Below are 6,795 nucleotides of genomic sequence, written 5' to 3'. Positions count from 1 at the left end.
TAGGAGTATGGGACTTCGTAGGATTTGATATGCTTGGACATCTTTTATGTAATTGACATTGTTTATGATATATTTCATTAATTCAGTTTTTTTGGAATATTCTTTTAATTACACTTTCTTGATTTGTTTTTGTCACCGGGCTTGAATTGACCTATTCACATGGGTGATTCACCTTGGCACTTGGAGAGAGCGAGCAAGATGAGACATCTATATTCTTAGCGCTAGAAGAGTGAAAAGAATATTTTTTAATTTCTTGAATGTCGCCTTAGTTAGAACTAAGATGAGACCTTATAAAATAAAGGTCGAACATAAAATTTATCCACAATTTTATGTAGCCTCGTAGTTTCTAATATGAGTGTTTTTCTTGACAGGCGCTAGAAAGTGACTGGGATAAAACTCAAGTTAGGCGCTTGTTAAGCGACTAGACTAAGATTTGTATGGTGTTACAGTTTTGCAAGTGACATACCCATTTTTATGGGATAACACCATAGCGTACATAACATATTGTATGTGCTTTGCCGACCGAAAGTGAGAACAAGGAATAATCCCATCTTCATTGTTATGTGAGCCACTGGGATAATTAAAACATTTTCCCATAGTATGCCTTTCTTAACCTAAGGTTATGTCATGAAGAGAATATTTGGTGACGCTACTTTAGTGTGCTTCCTAAGTACGACGATATTAACCGTATTACAGGGCATTTCTAGGAAAGCGATTGAATATAATTGAAATGGCATGAATGTTTAGGGAAGACTTTTTGATATTACATCTATTTTGTGACTCATAGCGGGCCCGTGACTATATTTTAATATGTCATGAGTACAAAACAAGGAGGGGATGTAGCACTGCTTGATATGAGGGATTAAGAGTGCTGATTCCAATGTAATCAACAATGTCTAAGGCATATACGAGATGCTTCTGGGTGATCCATTTTTATTAGTTGGGTGAAAACTTAATAATATCGCTCCTGTTGCTCTTTGTTCTTCTCGTGAGGTTGCACACCTTATTCCCTATATGCAAAGATGAGTAATAGAGATATTGAGATTTGCCCTATGTGGGCGAGTGGGAGATATAAGTGGGTTGGACCACTTAGGTCCGCCCACAAGGATCAAGGATCCATCCCCAATTTAAGCTACTCCCTGGATCGTAGGATCGTAGTCCTACTAGATAGAATATACATTGGATAGAATATAATTTATCATGAATCTCTTGTTGCGCAAGAGTCGTGGGAGTTAGATATTTGCTTGGTTGGTTTTATATACCTTACGTAGGTATTAGAGACACAACAAGCAGAAGGAAAGAAAATAATTCTCGACTCTCTTCTTTCTCCATTCACCAAGGGGGTGGGGCATAAGGTGTGGATACAAAGGGGATTGATTCTAGTAACAATCCTTCTCTAGAGACAAGGCTAGTAACAACTCACAAGGTTATCATTCTTTGACTTTGGGTTTCTTCTGCTGGACAAGAGGTATGTTCTATAACTCGAATAGCATGTTAATGTATTAACTTACATTAACCAACCAGAGCTTGGAATATGATAGTGAGTAAAAACAAATTTTGGCAAAAACATGTGCGTGCCTAATAATGATTGGAATTGGTGTGGCTGTGAAATTTAATCGGATTTGAAAAGAGATATAGCTAGTGTCCAGTATAAGTTGGACTAGAATAGTAATTTCATATGGACTAGAATATTTGACCCACAGTATAAGTTTGAACACTTATCTAGTCTTTCCCTCTCAGTATTAAATGAGGCTTCAAGGATCTCATCGTTGAAGACATTGAAGAAAGACTCTGGATTTTCACCACCAACGCCAAAAAACTCCATGAATGTGTTGAGGATGTAGAAACAGGTTGAAAGAGTGAGGCAATCTGGAACTTGTCATTGCTATCTCTATTAATTAAGTAGATCAAAGCACCTGCAGGGACCCTAATCACATCTCCGCGTTCAAGGTTGTATGACTCCTTGTTCTGTTGGTGGATTAGGTTGATACTTCCTCTTCCTCTAACAAGAAAAAAGTTTCAGCATCAACATGGTGAGGAATCATTAAAGTGCTAGGATTTTGCTTCAAAGAGGCCTAAACGATAGTTTTCAATTCCCTGAAGAAGACTTGAAATTTGAGAGAACCTCTGGGAAACTCTGGTGTATCCATGTTAAGTCCTGAACCGATCTTCAAAGCTTTCTTCGTCTAGGAAGTAAAGATTGTTTCTCTGCTCTTGTTGTTCCCATCTGCTATCTCCTTGTCATTGTTGCTGCTGGCCTTGCTCTTGCTGCCGACAGCAGGGAAGGCATTGTTGGTACTCTTGTTGTGACACTGACCGAAACACAAAAATAGAAAGTAATAAAGAAAAGAAGTTGTTGGATCACGGAGAAATTATAGAATTATGACAAAATTACGAGCAAAAGATGATGATGAAAAGTTTGGGACTTTTGTCGCAGGTTGAGGAATGGCAGAATTACGAGCAAAAGATATCGATGAAAAGTCTACGAAGAAAAGTTTTGAGCGGAAATATCTCATGCCTTGTAAAAAATAAAGAAGCTGGATGTAAAAAATAAAGAAGCCTACGTACCCAAATTATCGATGGGATCAAGTCTCAAGAACGTAGTTCTGTATGAAAAAGTAGTTTTTTTTATTTATATGTGTAGAGTAGAGATTTATTGTAGCTCAAGTAATTTCAATTGATCATGACTCTTAATTGATGATTATCTTTTTGATACGAAACGAATCTGGACATAAATTAATGTGGCTAAGGTTCAACCTTAGACACATGAGTTAATGAGCTTGTACATCAATCTATGGTATTGCAAATTGGACTTTAGCCCTGTTGATTAAATGAATAAAATGGAGACTCCTACCAATGGACGTTTGCCACGTAGGTGGGGGTCGAAACATTGTGACAATACCCTTCACCACATCCAGGCCTAAGTCTTTGAGGGCCTTCATCGTGTCAATAAGTGCCTGATAAAACGTTAATTTCCGGGTTGGTTTTACTTAAGTCCAATAGGTCCACAGTCTGAAGTCCACAGTCCAAAGTCCAAAGTCCGTTAGTCGTTCATTTAGTCAAGTTACCTTACTCACGTGGGTTTGGTAGGATAGGTCGAGTAAGGGATAGTCCAAACCTTAGGGCTCGGCAAGGTTTACAACTGGATTTACAACTTTTGGTGAGTAGGATTTTAGGTTATTTAGTTGGTTTCAGTAAATTAAAGGTAATGCAAGTAATGTAAATTAATAACGGTGATTTTGACGTAAATAAACAAGATAGAGAAATAGGGAGAAGGTTAATAGTACTCATGCAAGAATCATTTTCAACAGTTTATACTACCACATCACTACAGCTCTAATCTGTCTCGAGTTCATAGAAAAACCCGAGACGACGTCGAGTATCGATCTCTAGCGAAATGCACACATCTCTAAGCGCATCGCACTAGCATAAGGAGTTGAACTAATATTTCATCTTTGGAATATCATTTCAACTCCTGGTTTGATTCTACATCAGCTGGACAAATTGGAGAGCTGTCTGACACCATAGAGTCGTGCGTGAGACATTTTGGGTCTCTCGCGAGACTGTTCTGGAGCATCAGCACTCCAAACTTGTACAATCTCAATCATTTTGGGACCGGATGTATAATCTACACCTAATTCCTAAGTAGTGATTCTGGAACATAAAAGCGTCAATTCGGATCCTCACACGAGCATTATAACCCTCCCCTTGAAGGGGGTTAGCTCATGGTCATTGGATGAATAATTGAACTTGCTGTATATAATAAATAAGTAAATGCAGAACAGAAATTAAACTTGAAAAGAAATGACTTTTATTAAGAAGAAAGACTTACAATTTTGAAGCTGCTAAAAGGGAAAATGACGGAATGTAAACTACGTACTGGAATGAAAGCTACAGACTATATCTAACACTATCTAACTAATGAGCCAAAGCTAAAGCGTAAAAGCTGAAGGAAGAAATATTTAAGACCCCCTCACATATATATAGGCTCCAGACCCTTCACGTGAAGACCAAACATCAAAAGGTTTTGTTTCATTCAATTGCTAAGCCCAAAACTTTGTAAATACAAAGTTTTGTCCTATTATAATTTGTTTTGTCCTTTTATGTTTTGTTTTGTCCTTTTGCCCAATTCAATTCAAAACATTGAATTGGTACGTGTCTTTTCCTTTTGCAAAGTGGCACAAAATTGTGAGCATCACTTGCCACCTGCCTATGTTGACTCGTCATTCCTTTTGGGCCCGCAGAGTGGGTCCACGAGGTGTGTCCAGTGGCGGCGCCGATTTTGGCGTTTTTACAACTTTCTGGCTTTACGTAGAGTTCATCGCCTTGGTTGCTCTGGCAGTTCACTAGCCGAATTCGGTGTTCAGGTTTGAAAGATGTGAGCTTCGGAAGTTTGCTGCTTCTCTACATGTGTACCCGTTCTACACTGGTTTTGTTCCTTTGGAAACTTCGGCTCTAGTCAGGCTTTGTTGGGCTTCACTGGGGCTTAGTGGGAAGACTTCAAGAATTCCAAGATTCCGTGCCGATGCATGTTTTATTATCATATTCACGTTAACTGCGGAAACCTGCAAAAGTACGAAAAATATAATTATTACATGATTATTAAACACATAATTTACCAAAATGCTATGTTTCTCGGGATTTAATATTAGAGTTTTTAGTGCTTATCACACCACCCCCAAACAGCACTTTGCTTGTCCTCAAGCAAAGAAGAGACATTAAAATGATAAGTGGCCAAAAAAAAAATGTGTTGTCCTAAGCTAAGTCTCGTTTCGCATAGTGCGGTTGCATTGACTGTATGCAACAAAGCCTTGAACCACTAAGAATTCCCTTGTAAGAACCTCAAATACAAGCTCAAACAAGTAGATTGGACTAAAAAGCTTAAGATTACAAACACCCCATCACTCCTCTCTTTTTTACACTCTTTCTCTTTTCTCTCTTCTTCTTACTGTGCAGCCTCCTCTTTTCTGTTCCTTTCCCCTTCTTTTTATACCCTTTTCCCTAGTATCTGGATCGTCCACCTGTCTTCCCATCTATGGCCCTCCTTTTTCCCGTACCTAGTCCACGTCCGTAATCTAGGGTTCCACGGCTGTGTTCTCATACTACCCAGGTTATCTTATTAAGCTTCCTTTCCCTTACTGGGTCACCCCAATCTAGATTGTCCATCTCCCCCTTCATCCCTCGGTTCCCTTTCCAACCGTACACATGCCATATCCATTGTCTATGGTTCCGTGGACACGATCCCATACTCCCAGACTTCCTTTACTACAGTGCTCCCTTTCCTTCTCCGTTGACCCATTCCACTATCCACTATTAGGCCACTACAAATGCCCCTTCTCGACTCTGTGGCCATTTGAGTGGTCCGGGGTCGAGAATTCCCATTACTTCCTTTCTTTTCTAATCGAGGTCATTTCCCCTCGAGATGGGTGTGATGGGATGGGTCATCATCACGTATGTTTTCTACGGTGCCTCGTTTCTCAAACTTCCACGTGTCAACCTTTGGCTGGAACATCTACCGACTCTTCGATTTCCTCACCGCCTTGGAATTTATTCTTTTACCCTCCATTTTATTTAAACTTCACTCTTTCTTCTTCCTTCCCCACTCTATTTTCAGTTTTCCCCTTTCTCTTAGCTTTCCTCCCTATTTTACCTTCTTCTCTCGATCCCTCACCAGTTTATTTGCCTCTCCCTAGCGATATCACCAGTGGTGTGCTCTCTTTCCGCCCAGGTTCTTCCTCTAGGCTCATCATCTCACTCTTCCCCTCGCTTGGTAACTTTTCTAAGCTTTGTCCTCTTTAGTTTGTACTGTTTCTGCGTTGGTTCCACATCTAGAATCTGTTCGTCTCCTTTTCCGATGTCGGCCCCGGGTTCCGGTGCCTCCTCCTTTTCTCGTTCTACTGAGGTAGCGTCTCCCCCCTTTTTGAACCTGCTGCGGCCCCCTCTACCTCTGGCTGCCAGGGCACTCTACTACCACCCCATCTAGATATCGTAGACCTAATTTGGTTGCTATTAGGGCAGCCTATGGGATCCCAGCCGACAAAGAATTAGAGCACGTGCCCTCCGTCACCCACTACCTTCACTTGGTTCCTCGCCGCCCGGGGTATCTTGTTGTTACTGTAGGCCAAATCATTGCCAGTCTACGGCTTCCCCTCACTCGTCTTGATGTCGAGGTATGTAACCATTTCAACATTCCCCCCTGCCAAGGCATTGGTAATTTTTGGCAGATTATGTATGCTACGAATTCATATAACAAAACCGGCGAACCCAAGATAAGTAGCTGTGGCATCTTCTCTTAATACTACCTCAAGAAGAGTACTAAAGATGTAGGCGACAGGTACCAGTCCTTTTGCGTATGACCTATGAAGCAAACATTCCTCTTCCGTGTCACCACTTCCGACAAGGTGTGGCATCACTACCCGCTATATGTATCGGGCAACTTTCTGTCCGCAGACGTTCCTTCTGACTTAACACTTAACCATCTCGCCTTCATCACCAGTGGTGAGTATCCTAGATCTTTCCACCATCCCTGTTGCGCTATTCAAGTTATCCACTAATCCACAGTCTCTCTTGTTTGCAGGTTGGCGTCCGGACTCCAAATCCCAAATTTACGCTCAGATCACTTGCCCTATTTTCCAAAGACTTCGCGACCTAGGTTCTGCCTAGGCTGATCAGCTAGGTATCCATCCCACTACCGTGACTCCATTACTGCCCATCCCTGACTTGCAGCATATCAGCTGTCTATCCACACCCTTTTACCGTCCTCCCCCTCCTAAGGAGTGGAAGCCCCGATCCTCT

Source organism: Coptis chinensis, chromosome 5, assembly GCF_015680905.1.
Source record: "Coptis chinensis isolate HL-2020 chromosome 5, ASM1568090v1, whole genome shotgun sequence".
Classification (NCBI taxonomy): domain Eukaryota; kingdom Viridiplantae; phylum Streptophyta; class Magnoliopsida; order Ranunculales; family Ranunculaceae; genus Coptis; species Coptis chinensis.
The sequence above is the reverse complement of the archived record's forward strand: the minus strand, read 5'-3'. Positions refer to the sequence as shown.